Below are 15,353 nucleotides of genomic sequence, written 5' to 3'. Positions count from 1 at the left end.
CCCAGCCAATCACCTGTGGTCATCTGGTATAAGAGGTAGTTCAACCTTGCCCACCTTGACTGAGCAATAGGTTTATAGTGATCCTAGTGTTGTGTGCATATGTATTCCCTACAACGCATGATCTCAGCTTGCCTACTTGATGTTTCATGTTGGCCTGTCTTTGTTTCGCCTCAGCCTAATTGTTTGAATCTACGCTGCCTGTCCCAACCTGTTTGCCTGTTTCTGACCACATACACATGCTGCCAGCCCAAGACCTCAGCCATTAACTGTACATTTCTCTGCCTGTCCCCTCAGTGACTGACATGGCATCTATTGGTCTGCAGGTCCAGTCATCACCTACACTTGGACCATTCTCTTATGTGGCCACCTATTAATCTCCTACAGTAAAGGTCAGATTCTCATAGGAAAGGGTTTTAGAGTGAAAACAAGGTGGTTACTTCGGTACCCTTTGGAGCTTGTATCTACACCCTCTGTCTGTTACATCCATGCTACAACTTGGAATCAATATTAGATAATAAAGCAATGTATTTAAAAAAAATTTACACTCTAGGTTAAAAAAAAAAAAACTTGGTATACAATGCACAGGTACTCTTTTTTATGTCATTTGTAGTTGACACGTTTTGCTTTTCACCGTCTTAGGTGGTATATATATATATATAATCTATTTTTTGTGCAAAACTTTGTTCGCTACCAAATTAATAATTAAAGCACATAGGAATCATATTTATTATTACCATTTTGCACACGTATTTAATTTGTAAAGAACAACAGTCAAGTAATTAAAACTTTTAAAAGAAAACACATTACTAATTGAAAGCTGAATCATGAGTCACAAAGTTGATTCATAGAATTAATTTGAGCGCTGACTTATGTAAGATATCTCTATAAGACAGACCACAATGACCAGGGTGTCTTATTGTCTATTCTAAACAGCATATGAAGATACCTGAGGAGAAATGAGACAAAAGGGAAAAGGATTCTTTCAGCATTAAAATTATAGTTTTTTTTTACTAAGTTACTTTTGCTAAAATACTACGGAACTGCAAACTGCAAATAGATAAGTAGGATGTAATACACATGCTATGTGTAATGAAGGCAACATTGTAGTTATACTGACCTGTAAAATAAAGTTAGCATGTCATGTCATTTTTTTTTTTTTTTTCAATTTTGCCCCACAAATAATTTTATTCTGGCTGCAGAATACATTATAAATTACAATGCCAGTACAAAATTTCAACTTGCCTTGAAAAAATAAGCATTTTTAATAATTTAAAATGAGTCTTAGGCTGCATTCACACTTTGTTTTTACATTACGGGCCGGATCTGGCTAGGGGAGGGGCAACCGGGCTCTCCCGTATCCCAGCCGGACCATAGCTGAACTCCATTTCCTTTAATGAGCCAACCGCAGTCAAATGGTGACTCCGGTTGGCTCATATTTGACCCGTATGCGGTTTCCTGACCGTAGTATACTACTAATTTAGGTCCGGTCGCAAAACCGGATACGGGTCAAAAATGAGCCGACCGGAGTCACCATTTGACTCCGGTCGGCTCATTAAAATAAATGAAGTTCAGTGCTGGTCCGGCTGGGGTAAGGTAGAGCCCGGTTTGCCCCTCCCCCAGCCGGATCCGGCACCCGTAATGTAAAAACAAAGTGTGAATGCAGCCTTAGAAGGTGAGGGGGAAAAAACATTGACATTTTAGAAGGCCTTCAAAGTGTGTGGATGAGATAGAAAACTGTGAGGGTTAGACAGAAGGATGGGGCCCATTCTATCATCCGGTCATACACCCCACACAGTGAAGGCTGTAGGATGTAAAAGGAAATCAATAAAATCACAATACACAGCAATATTGCAATGTATTGGTCAGACAGCCATTCTTGTATCCTTCAAAACATTTAAAATAACCCAAATATTGAAAAATTCAAAACATCTACCTTTTTCTGTATCTCAAACAAACTAAGCAAAAAAATAAATGCAAAATAAACATTGCTGCATCCAAAAACTCATAACTACTAAAATGTTACATTATTATGTGGGATTTACATCGATTTTTGCTAGGAAATCACATTGCAGAAATCAGCATAAAATTCGGTCTAATAAACTGGGCTTTACCCTCTGTTTGGAGCTTTGGTCTCAATAAAGATATATAATAAATGTTATTAATAAAAAACCTACAAGATTACTTAATATTTTGTATGACTTTGCTGAGCTCCGTATTTAGAGTGCACAAACAAAATGATGAAGAGATGTGTCTTTGTTGCCTTCAATCACAACAGTTCCTTGTTGACTCTTTAGAATGTTTGATGCGTATTATGTATCAGTTTGTGTTTTATGTAAACAGATTCAGCATTTTCTATCCTGCTGTGCATTAAATTTATTTTTTTCCCCCCACCAATTTAACTTGTTAAACACTTGTCAGCATGCATCTCTGAAAATGTAAAAATATTGTTTTATCATCTATCCTCACCAGGCAGAGGCAGTGGCAAACTGCTGTTTATTGGCCGCCCGTACAATAAAGTTCTATGTCATCATTATTTTTCAGCAAAACATTATGCTGGATTGCTCATTATTGCTCTCTACAATCTCTTTATATAGTATTAGTGATAACTTTCTCCCAAAATGTAATTTCTCTCTTGTTTCTCTTAGATTCTGCGCTGTTCTCACTGGCAATAAACAAGCCCAATTATATTCCAAGAAAGAAAAACAAATAATAGAGTAGTAAAACATAAACTGCTGAATAAGCGCTCAAGTAAATATAATAGCGTAAATAGCATTTAAAACGCTAAAGGGATGAAATGCCGCCCTGTAAATGTGCTGGTTTGTATAGCATGGACAAAATGGCAAATAGATTTTATTGTAAGGATTTGTGGGTGACAGATGTCATGGTGGCATTTATTAATACAAGATAGAAGATGAATCTCATAAGGAACAATAACATTGAACTGAAAGCTTCTGATGTCACCCCCAGATGTGACTGTCATCATTTGGTGTAATTATTGGATGCCACAGAAAGTCTGAATCATATTAATTATTATTTTTCTTCACAATTCAAGTACAGGAAGTTCTATATAAACTGGAAACTGAGATTTGGAAATTCTTCTTTAGAGCCAACATTTCTAATGTAATCTTATGTCTTTAAATTAAAATTTTGTCTGACCAATGTTCAGATAAGATGTTGGAGTTGCCTGGTTGAACTTACTCAGGGGTGTAACCCGGGGAGGGGCTAGTAATGCTGAGTGCTGAAGGACATCATGACCAGATAGATCCTCTGCTCTGCTAGGCAGGGAATTTGAAACAACAATGGGCTCCAAAAGTTGGCAGACAACACCATTTTTGCTGACTTTCTATTGACTTTCCTTTAGAGTTTAGTTAATTTTAGTTAATTCCTAAAATAACTGATTTGACCATTTAAAGTATTTGTCCTGTTTGTGCAATGATGACAATGTTTTGTATAGATGAAGATTGGAGCTGTAAAGCTTTACCTTTGATGAGCGAAGGGAAGGTTACTATAAAACTGAAAATGTTGTGTGACAGAAAAAAACAGGATTATCACCCCTGGTGCCAAAACAGAGGTTTTCAAATGCCACCCCCAAATCTGTCCAGATTACAGTAGGTGTCTCTCAGTCACAATTTACTCTGTATGCAAGATTTCCTCAGGAATGTATGTCACAGCCTAGCAACTCCAGCTTTATCAGTGCTCGTTCATAGCATCTATTAGAATAGGGCTGCACGATTTGTGGGAAATGTCATATTGCGATTATTGATCCACTTTTATTTTATGTCTATCTCCCACATTACATGTCCATAAACCTTAATTTGGTGGGAGATATTAGCACAACTCCCCCATTGGTCTACTGCAGACCCCATTCTCCACTGAGCAGGCCTGGTGTCTTCTGTGCTTTCCTCCTCAGAGACAAGCAGCTGGTTTCACTTGCAGGATCTTCCCTCTCGGCCAATCAGTGGCGGAGACAGGACATCTCTTCAGACACATATGACTGAGCCAAACATTCATGAGTATAGGTTGATCGGGTGATATCGGCACACAGCTTTTAAGGTTGTATGGGCATCTTAAAATGGGTACTCCGGCCCTAACACATCTTATCACCTATCCAAAGGATAGGGGATAAGATGTCTGATAGTGGGGGTTCGCTGCTTGGGACCCCCGCAATCTTTCATTCAGCACCCACCTTTGCGAGCTCTCGGATAGGGGATAAGATGTATTAGGGCCGGATTACCCATTTAAGAGCAATGGTTAGCTTAGTTATATTTGATTTAAATGGGCACTGTCAGATATAAAAATATTTATTTGTTGTACATCTTGGCAAAACAATCGCTTTTCTTATTTACTTCTTTACAAAATTATATATATATATATATATATATATATATATATATATATATATATACACACACATATACACACCAGTGCTAGGCAGATTACATTTTATTGGATCACAAAAGCAAGTTGATTATTTTACTAGGAAACATGATAATAGTATATTCACCATACACCTGCCTATGAGTGTGTAAAGTGATACATGCTTTAGAAAACACAGAGGCTTTTTGTGATACTGTCAGCAGTTTCCACCTAAATGGGAATCTATAAAGCTTGTGAGCCCATATTTAAGATGTCTTGCAGAGCTAAAATGGTTAATGGAAAATGTGCTGTGGTAAGCTGAAGTACTGGAAAGTACTGGAAAGCAATTCGAGTGGCTAGTGATTGTGCTAGTAGATAAAAAAAATGTATGAGAAATTAGTCACCGGGCTTCACTTTGATTTAGTGTCCTCTACTGACTCGAGAATCTGAAGAGTTCAACATAAAATAGCCCCCGTGTAGTCAACGGGAAATTACTTCTCAAAGGCAATGATTTCCCTGTCTTGGACGACTCTTCGGAATGGTACATTATTTAGCATAATGAATGTCGCTGTTACGCCGAGCGCTCCGGGTCCCCGCTCCTCCCCGGAGCGCTCGCTTCACTCCCTCCGCTGCAGCGCTCCGGTCACGTCCTCTGACCCGGGGCGCTGCGATCCTGCTGCCAGCCGGGATGCGATTCGCGATGCGGGTAGCGCCCGCTCGCGATGCGCACCCCGGCTCCCCTACCTGACTCGCTCCCCGTCTGTTCTGTCCCGGCGCGCGCGGCCCCGCTCCCTAGGGCGCGCGCGCCGGGTCTCTGCGATTTAAAGGGCCACTGCGCCGCTGATTGGCGCAGTGGTTCCAATTAGGGTTTTCACCTGTGCACTTCCCTATATTACCTCACTTCCCTTGCACTCCCTTGCCGGATCTTGTTGCCTTAGTGCCAGTGAAAGCGTTCCTTGTGTGTTCCTTGCCTGTGTTTCCAGACCTTCTGCCGTTGCCCCTGACTACGATCCTTGCTGCCTGCCCCGACCTTCTGCTACGTCCGACCTTGCTTCTGCCTACTCCCTTGTACCGCGCCTATCTTCAGCAGCCAGAGAGGTGAGCCGTTGCTAGTGGATACGACCTGGTCACTACCGCCGCAGCAAGACCATCCCGCTTTGCGGCGGGCTCTGGTGAAAACCAGTAGTGGCTTAGAACCGGTCCACTAGCACGGTCCACGCCAATCCCTCTCTGGCACAGAGGGTCCACTACCTGCCAGCCGGCATCGTGACAGTAGATCCGGCCATGGATCCCGCTGAAGTTCCTCTGCCAGTTGTCGCTGACCTCACCACGGTGGTCGCCCAGCAGTCACAACAGATAGCGCAACAAGGCCAACAGCTGTCTCAACTGACCGTTATGCTACAACAGTTGCTACCACAGCTTCAGCAGTCATCTCCTCCGCCAGCTCCTGCACCTCCACCGCAGCGAGTGGCCGCTCCTGGGATACGCTTATCCTTGCCGGATAAATTTGATGGGGACTCTAAGTTTTGCCGTGGCTTTCTTTCCCAATGTTCCCTGCATCTGGAGATGATGTCGGACCTGTTTCCCACTGAAAGGTCTAAGGTGGCTTTCGTAGTCAGTCTTCTGTCCGGAAAAGCCCTGTCATGGGCCACACCGCTCTGGGACCGCAATGACCCCGTCACTGCCTCTGTACACTCCTTCTTCTCGGAAATCCGAAGTGTCTTTGAGGAACCTGCCCGAGCCTCTTCTGCTGAGACTGCCCTGTTGAACCTGGTCCAGGGTAATTCTTCCGTTGGCGAGTATGCCGTACAATTCCGTACACTTGCTTCAGAATTGTCCTGGAATAATGAGGCCCTCTGCGCGACCTTCAAAAAAGGCCTATCCAGCAACATTAAAGATGTTCTGGCCGCACGAGAAATTCCTGCTAATCTACATGAACTTATTCACCTAGCCACTCGCATTGACATGCGTTTTTCTGAAAGGCGTCAGGAACTCCGCCAAGATATGGACTCTGTTCGCACGAGGCGTTTCGTCTCCTCGGCTCCTCTCTCCTCTGGTCCCCTGCAATCTGTTCCTGTGCCTCCCGCCGTGGAGGCTATGCAGGTCGACCGGTCTCGCCTGACACCTCAAGAGAGGACACGACGCCGTATGGAGAACCTCTGCCTGTACTGTGCTAGTACCGAACACTTCCTGAGGGATTGTCCTATCCGTCCTCCCCGCCTGGAAAGACGTACCCTGACTCCGCACAAAGGTGAGACAGTCCTTGATGTCTACTCTGCTTCTCCACGTCTTACTGTGCCTGTGCGGATGTCTGCCTCTGCCTTCTCCTTCTCTACAGTGGCCTTCTTGGACTCTGGATCTGCAGGAAATTTTATTTTGGCCTCTCTCGTCAACAGGTTCAACATCCCAGTGACCAGTCTCGCCAGACCCCTCTACATCAATTGTGTAAATAATGAAAGATTGGACTGTACCATACGTTTCCGCACGGAGCCCCTTCTTATGAGCATCGGATCTCATCATGAGAGGATTGAACTTTTGGTCCTCCCCAATTGCACCTCGGAGATTCTCCTTGGACTTCCCTGGCTTCAACTTCATTCCCCAACCCTGGATTGGTCCACTGGGGAGATCAAGAGTTGGGGGTCCTCTTGTTCCAAGAACTGTCTAAAACCGGTTCCCAGTAACCCTTGCCGTAACTCTGTGGTTCCTCCAGTAACCGGTCTCCCTAAGGCCTATATGGACTTCGCGGATGTTTTCTGCAAAAAACAAGCTGAGACTCTACCTCCTCACAGGCCTTATGATTGCCCTATCGACCTCCTCCCGGGTACTACTCCACCCCGGGGCAGAATTTATCCTCTCTCTGCCCCAGAGACTCTTGCCATGTCCGAATACGTCCAGGAGAATCTAAAAAAGGGCTTTATCCGTAAATCCTCCTCTCCTGCCGGAGCCGGATTTTTCTTTGTGTCCAAAAAAGATGGCTCCCTACGTCCTTGCATTGACTACCGCGGTCTTAATAAAATCACGGTTAAGAACCGCTACCCCTTACCCCTCATCTCTGAACTCTTTGATCGCCTCCAAGGTGCCCACATCTTCACTAAATTGGACTTAAGAGGCGCCTATAACCTCATCCGCATCAGAGAGGGGGACGAGTGGAAAACGGCATTTAACACCAGAGATGGACACTTTGAGTATCTGGTCATGCCCTTTGGACTGTGCAATGCCCCTGCCGTCTTCCAAGACTTTGTCAATGAAATTTTTCGTGATCTGTTATACTCCTGTGTTGTGGTATATCTGGACGATATCCTAATTTTTTCTGCCAATCTAGAAGAACACCGCCAGCATGTCCGTATGGTTCTTCAGAGACTTCGTGACAACCAACTCTATGCCAAAATTGAGAAATGTCTGTTTGAATGTCAATCTCTTCCTTTTCTAGGATATTTGGTCTCTGGCCAGGGACTACAGATGGATCCAGACAAACTCTCTGCCGTCTTAAATTGGCCACGCCCCTCCGGACTCCGTGCTATCCAACGCTTTTTGGGGTTCGCCAATTATTACAGGCAATTTATTCCACATTTTTCTACCATTGTGGCTCCTATCGTGGCTTTAACCAAGAAAAATGCTGATCCCAAGTCCTGGCCTCCTCAAGCAGAAGACTCCTTTAAACGACTCAAGTCTGCCTTTTCTTCGGCTCCCGTGCTCTCCAGACCTGACCCTTCCAAACCCTTCCTATTGGAGGTTGATGCCTCCTCAGTAGGAGCTGGAGCTGTTCTTCTACAAAAAAATCCTTCCGGGCATGCTGTCACTTGTGGTTTTTTCTCTAGGACCTTCTCTCCAGCGGAGAGGAACTACTCCATCGGGGATCGAGAGCTTCTAGCCATCAAATTAGCACTTGAGGAATGGAGGCATCTGCTGGAGGGATCAAGATTTCCTGTTATTATCTACACCGACCACAAGAACCTCTCCTACCTCCAGTCGGCCCAACGGCTGAATCCTCGCCAGGCCCGGTGGTCTCTGTTCTTTGCCCGATTTAATTTTGAGATTCACTTTCGTCCTGCCGATAAGAACATTAGGGCCGATGCTCTCTCTCGTTCCTCGGATGCCTCAGAAGTTGATCTCCCTCCGCAACACATCATTCCACCTGACTGCCTGATCTCCACTTCTCCTGCCTCCATCAGGCAGACTCCTCCAGGAAAGACCTTTGTTTCTCCACGCCAACGCCTCGGAATCCTCAAATGGGGTCACTCCTCCCATCTCGCAGGTCATGCGGGCATCAAGAAATCTGTGCAACTCATCTCCCGCTTCTATTGGTGGCCGACTCTGGAGACGGATGTTGGGGACTTTGTGCGAGCCTGCACTATCTGTGCCCGGGATAAGACTCCTCGCCAGAAGCCCGCTGGTTTTCTTCATCCTCTGCCTGTCCCCGAACAGCCTTGGTCTCTGATTGGTATGGATTTTATTACTGATTTACCCCCTTCCCGTGGCAACACCGTTATTTGGGTGGTCGTTGATCGATTCTCCAAAATGGCACATTTCATCCCTCTTCCTGGTCTTCCTTCTGCGCCTCAGTTGGCTAAACAATTTTTTGTACACATTTTTCGTCTTCACGGGTTGCCTACGCAGATTGTCTCGGATAGAGGGGTCCAATTCGTGTCTAAATTCTGGAGGGCTCTCTGTAAACAACTCAAGATTAAATTAAATTTTTCCTCTGCATATCATCCCCAGTCCAATGGACAAGTAGAAAGAATTAACCAGATCCTGGGTGATTATTTGCGACATTTTGTTTCCTCCCGCCAGGATGACTGGGCAGATCTCCTTCCATGGGCCGAATTTTCGTATAACTTCAGGGTCTCTGAATCTTCCTCCAAATCCCCATTTTTCGTGGTGTACGGCCGTCACCCTCTTCCCCCCCTCCCTACCCCCTTGCCCTCTGGTCTGCCCGCTGTGGATGAAATTTCTCGTGACCTTTCCATTATATGGAGAGAGACCCAAAATTCTCTCTTACAGGCTTCTTCACGCATGAAGAGGTTCGCGGATAAGAAAAGAAGAGCTCCCCCCGTTTTTTCCCCTGGAGACAAGGTATGGCTCTCCGCTAAATATGTCCGCTTCCGTGTCCCTAGCTACAAGTTGGGACCACGCTATCTTGGTCCTTTCAAAATTTTGTGTCAAATTAATCCTGTCTCTTATAAACTTCTTCTTCCTCCTTCTCTTCGTATCCCTAATGCCTTTCACGTCTCTCTTCTCAAACCACTCATCCTCAACCGTTTTTCTCCCAAATCTGTTCCTCCCACTCCTGTTTCCGGCTCCTCGGACGTCTTCTCGGTCAAGGAAATTTTGGCTGCCAAAAAGGTCAGAGGGAAAAATTTTTTTTTAGTAGACTGGGAGGGTTGTGGTCCTGAAGAGAGATCCTGGGAACCTGAGGACAACATCCTTGACAAAAGTCTGCTCCTCAGGTTCTCAGGCTCCAAGAAGAGGGGGAGACCCAAGGGGGGGGGTACTGTTACGCCGAGCGCTCCGGGTCCCCGCTCCTCCCCGGAGCGCTCGCTTCACTCCCTCCGCTGCAGCGCTCCGGTCACGTCCTCTGACCCGGGGCGCTGCGATCCTGCTGCCAGCCGGGATGCGATTCGCGATGCGGGTAGCGCCCGCTCGCGATGCGCACCCCGGCTCCCCTACCTGACTCGCTCCCCGTCTGTTCTGTCCCGGCGCGCGCGGCCCCGCTCCCTAGGGCGCGCGCGCGCCGGGTCTCTGCGATTTAAAGGGCCACTGCGCCGCTGATTGGCGCAGTGGTTCCAATTAGGGTTTTCACCTGTGCACTTCCCTATATTACCTCACTTCCCTTGCACTCCCTTGCCGGATCTTGTTGCCTTAGTGCCAGTGAAAGCGTTCCTTGTGTGTTCCTTGCCTGTGTTTCCAGACCTTCTGCCGTTGCCCCTGACTACGATCCTTGCTGCCTGCCCCGACCTTCTGCTACGTCCGACCTTGCTTCTGCCTACTCCCTTGTACCGCGCCTATCTTCAGCAGCCAGAGAGGTGAGCCGTTGCTAGTGGATACGACCTGGTCACTACCGCCGCAGCAAGACCATCCCGCTTTGCGGCGGGCTCTGGTGAAAACCAGTAGTGGCTTAGAACCGGTCCACTAGCACGGTCCACGCCAATCCCTCTCTGGCACAGAGGGTCCACTACCTGCCAGCCGGCATCGTGACAGTCGCCATTGTTATGTTTATTTTGAGATTGCTTTAATTTACTATCTTCTTTGTTTTTCTCTTCCGCAATGAATCGCTTGCTATAGTATATCATCGGGAGACAAAATATTGCCTAAAGTCACCTTAGAATATCGAGCAAAAGGAAAGAAATTTCAGTGTGGCAATGTTGCATAGATAAAATTTTATTCTAAACCTACTACCCCAGCACATCTCAACCACCATCAAGACCTTCAAAAGCAACCTGAAGATCCTTCTATTCAAGCAAGCCTACGACCTTCAATAATCCTGCTGCCACTGCACCACTAATGATTACTTTACCGACTGCTCACAGATGACTTGCTGTCCCCTCACCTACTGTTTCCTTCCCCTCTCCCTGTAGATTGCGAGCCCTTGTGAGCAGGGCCCTCTCCCCTCTATGTCTGTCGGCAAGTTACTCTGTGTAATGCTCAACGGTCCCATGTTAGTGTTATGTACTGTTACCTTTATCAGATGTAAAGTGCCCTGGAACCAAGTGACATACACCAAATGACATAGTGGAAGAGCAAGTGACATGTTTCAGGTGCATCTCATCATAAGTCGTACTGTACTACAAGGAACCTACCTCCATGGGGAAATTAAAGGGGTACTCCACCCCTAGACATCTTATCCCCTACCCAAAGGATAGGGGATAAGATGTCTGATCACCGGGGGGTTCCAAGCATCCGGACTCCCTATGCGATCCACAGCCGTCATGCACCCTCCCATTGACATGAATAGAGGGGGAGTGACATCACGACCACAGCCGCCCAAAGCTGGCGTTATGAACATAAATGTCCAGAACGCAGGTGTGCCGGGCCGGAGATTGCGGGGGGGGGGGGGGGGGGGGGGCGGTTGGGGAGTGTCCAGTGGCTTGGAAAGGGGAAAAGATATCTAAGGACAGAGTACCCTTTTAATGACAGCTTTTAATGTATTTCAGGGCCATCTCCTAGGTAGCTATCCAGCAGCTCGTATGTATCACACCCTCAGTGGCACCTTTTCAAGCGGAAGCATTCCAATTTGGTGTCCTGCAGCAAAAAAGTGGACAATATTTAGCAGAGGTAAAGTTGATTAACTGAACATATTAACATTCCAATAACATGGTTTACAATAAATAAAAAAAAGAGCCTATCAAGAATTTGGGATAGTTCCCCCAATGGTCGTCTCGTCCTCCCAATACTTCAAGTAGAGATGACATTCCGTTAAGCCGTATCATTTACTGTTACTCTTTCTCATTAACGATGTATTACAATTAACTCTCCAATCTCATCACTGTTACTTCTTTGTAATTATATTTATATTTGTAATTATTCATTCCTCTAATTTATTTCTATTTATGCAATCAGAATAACAATACCCTAACAATCCTACCATTTGCAAAATGTTTAGTGAATTTAACTTTTTCTGCATTGCGACTGCGGTCTCCTCTGTAGTGTGGCCCCAATGTCCCATGCTATCTGACAGCGCCAGATTTTAACAGGTGGCTGCTTATCACAGTCGCCTGAATTTGGTCTTCATAGCCTTATACCTGTTGTCTGCTGTTTTGTATTGCTGTGCTTCAGATATCAGATTCTTTCCTCAACAACCTCTTCTGCCTAACATTTTGGACCTATCTCTGCTGTCCTGGACTTCCACCCTCGGACCTGCTTCTGACCATCTCTCTGTCTGGTGGACTGTGGACCTTTATTTGATATCCTGGTACTAACTTTGTTTTGCTGACCTTGAGCCTTTGGTCTTTCCTATCCTTGTTCCTTGCACTTACTTAGTGAGGGACTGTTGCCCAGTTGGGGGCTGCTATCTATAATGCATCATCCAAGTAGGCAGGGCAGAGAAAGGGTAGAAAATAGAGCTGCATGTCTCAACCTGTGTCCTGACAATAGAGTCTTAGACATATATAATTTCTACTATTGATTTTTTTTTATTTTTTTGGAGTAACTGTCAGTAAGCTCAGGTCACTCTCATGAAACTTTGCAAAATAAATTGGCCCTGATTTACTAATTTACTAATTCTGGTGCACAACCTGACATAAGAGTTGAATTTACAGTAGTAAATCAGGTCTAATATGTTTAGCATATTTGTTTTATATTGGACCTGTGAGTATCCATTGGTTTTCTTAACGTAAATATTTATACAGTTTTTAACATGACCTTTATTTATAGTTAAAGGACCCTATCGTCTTCCCTTCTCTTCTTAAAATCGGATAAGATGAAGCCATCATTTCTTAAAGTATCTCCTAAAGATCATCCTTGGAAATTTACATAACACTTTTTTATGAAACAGATCTTTTCTCAACAGCACCAATTTTTTTTCTCTTTACATTAATTCATGAATTTGTCTATGATTACTAGAATATTAATAAATGCTTGTTTTAAGAGATGAGCGAGACTGGTGAACACGATCATAAAAGTTTGGGGAAAAACGTCTCACCGAGCAACAATGCTATGGCAACAACGCTATTATATCAGAAGGGATGAGGAACATATGGGGGTATATGAAGCCTTTTACTCAGGTTTTAATGGGTAAATTTGTCGCAGTATTTTGTGCAACTTTTCATATGCATGCATTCCTGTGTTTTGCTGTGGTAGACGCGTTTTTAGTTGTTTTTTTGCAGTGGTCAGGAATTTATAGAAAGGTGACTTTAAAGAAAAAAAAAAGTGTCACCATTTGGCGCATTGCACCAGCAAATAAAAAACAGCATGCAAACTGACTGTGGACAGTATTATTAAAAAGTCGCATAATTGTCACATGGTTTAAAAAGTCACACAAAAAATTGCAGAAAAACACCTAAGTGGAGTACTGGTGTAAGAAATGTGATCAGCACCAGATTTATCACATGCCCTTCACCATGTAATAAATTTGGTGCAGGTACACAGTTTACACCACATGAATTAATGGAGTAAAAATACGTTCAGCTACACCACATTTCATGAATACTTACTATTGTTTTTAGCCTAAATGCATGATAGGATAAGGAAGTAACGCTAAGATGACGTCAGGGTAGCCCAGCATACCTTACAACTAGCAGCAAGATCACATGACCCCAGGTTAGCCAATCATTGTTTGCATTATGTTACAACTTAAAGGGATAATAAATGGTATTAAATTCAATATTATCTTCTGGTATGGTCGCTAAATAGATGACCTCCTGCTTATATGGGGGTCGGATGTGGCGGCCATTACAGATTTCACTGCATATTTAAACAACAATATGTGCAACCTGAAATTCACTGTGTCCCAGGAAACCAGTGTAGTTTCCTTTTTGGATTTACACTTACGAGGGGACTTGGAAAGGCACAAAATTATTACGTGTACACATAGAAAGAGTACAGTGGTAAACTCCGTCTTACATGCTTCCTCGTGCCATCCACCCCATGTGGTGAAGAATCTCCCTATTGGGGAGATGGTCAGGGCACGCAGAAAATGTTCTCTGGACATGGATTTTTCTAATGAAATTTACCAGATAGGACACCATTTGGAGTAACGGAGAAAAGTTGCATCTTTAAAGGATCATAACACACTGATCAATCCTAGACCATGTAGTAACATCAATATGCCACAATGCACCTCTACACCTATTAATTTTTCCACACGATACAGTCATGAATATAAACAGATTCTACATAAGTATATGCCACTTATCAAATATGACCCAGCCTTTCAGGAGGTATTCTCACAGGGGTTTAGATGCATTGCCAAAAAGGCCCTGTCAATTGGACAGAGAATCTAACCAAGTCTGTTTTCCGACAGAATTGGTTCGGTTAAGCCGACCTGGCTGAGACATAAAGGATCATATAAATGTGGACATACCAAATGTATATTGTCACGATGCCGGCTGGCAGGTAGTGGATCCTCTGTGCCAGAGAGGGATTGGCGTGGACCGTGCTAGTGAACCGGTTCTAAGCCACTACTGGTTTTCACCAGAGCCCGCCGCAAAGCGGGATGGTCTTGCTGCGGCGGTAGTGACCAGGTCGTATCCACTAGCAACGGCTCACCTCTCTGGCTGCTGAAGATAGGCGCGGTACAAGGGAGTAGGCAGAAGCAAGGTCGGACGTAGCAGAAGGTCGGGGCAGGCAGCAAGGATCGTAGTCAGGGGCAACGGCAGAAGGTCTGGAAACACAGGCAAGGAACACACAAGGAACGCTTTCACTGGCACTAAGGCAACAAGATCCGGCAAGGGAGTGCAAGGGAAGTGAGGTAATACAGGGAAGTGCACAGGTGATACCCTAATTGGAACCACTGCGCCAATCAGCGGCGCAGTGGCCCTTTAAATCGTAGAGACCCGGCGCGCGCGCGCCCTAGGGAGAGGGGCCGCGCGCGCCGGGACAGAACAGACGGGGAGCGAGTCAGGTAGGGGAGCCGGGGTGCGCATCGCGAGCGGGCGCTACCCGCATCGCGAATCGCATCCCGGCTGGCAGCGGGATCGCAGCGCCCCGGGTCAGAGGACGTGACCGGAGCGCTGCAGCGGAGAGAGTGAAGCGAGCGCTCCGGGGAGGAGCGGGGACCCGGAGCGCTCGGCGTAACAGTACCCCCCCCCTTGGGTCTCCCCCTCTTCTTGGAGCCTGAGAACCTGAGGAGCAGACTTTTGTCAAGGATGTTGTCCTCAGGTTCCCAGGATCTCTCTTCAGGACCACAACCCTCCCAGTCTACTAAAAAAAAAATTTTCCCTCTGACCTTTTTGGCAGCCAAAATTTCCTTGACCGAGAAGACGTCCGAGGAGCCGGAAACAGGAGTGGGAGGAACAGATTTGGGAGAAAAACGGTTGAGGATGAGTGGTTTGAGAAGAGAG

General features: G+C 45.5%; 1 long non-coding RNA gene across 1 annotated transcript in view; it reads right to left on the bottom strand.

Moving 5' to 3' along the window:
- Nucleotides 1-753: 753 nt before the first annotated feature.
- Nucleotides 754-15,353, bottom strand: part of LOC130360836 (uncharacterized) — a 51,736-nt gene continuing 37,136 nt past the window's right edge. Inside the window, exons 2-3 of the long non-coding RNA XR_008890818.1 lie at nucleotides 11,477-11,595; nucleotides 754-946 (exon numbers count right to left, since the gene is read on the bottom strand). This is a non-coding gene — a long non-coding RNA (uncharacterized LOC130360836). The remainder of the gene's footprint in view (nucleotides 947-11,476; nucleotides 11,596-15,353) is intronic.

This window comes from Hyla sarda, chromosome 3 (assembly GCF_029499605.1).
Source record: "Hyla sarda isolate aHylSar1 chromosome 3, aHylSar1.hap1, whole genome shotgun sequence".
Lineage (NCBI taxonomy): Eukaryota > Metazoa > Chordata > Amphibia > Anura > Hylidae > Hyla > Hyla sarda.
This window is presented reverse-complemented; position numbering and strand designations above follow the sequence as displayed.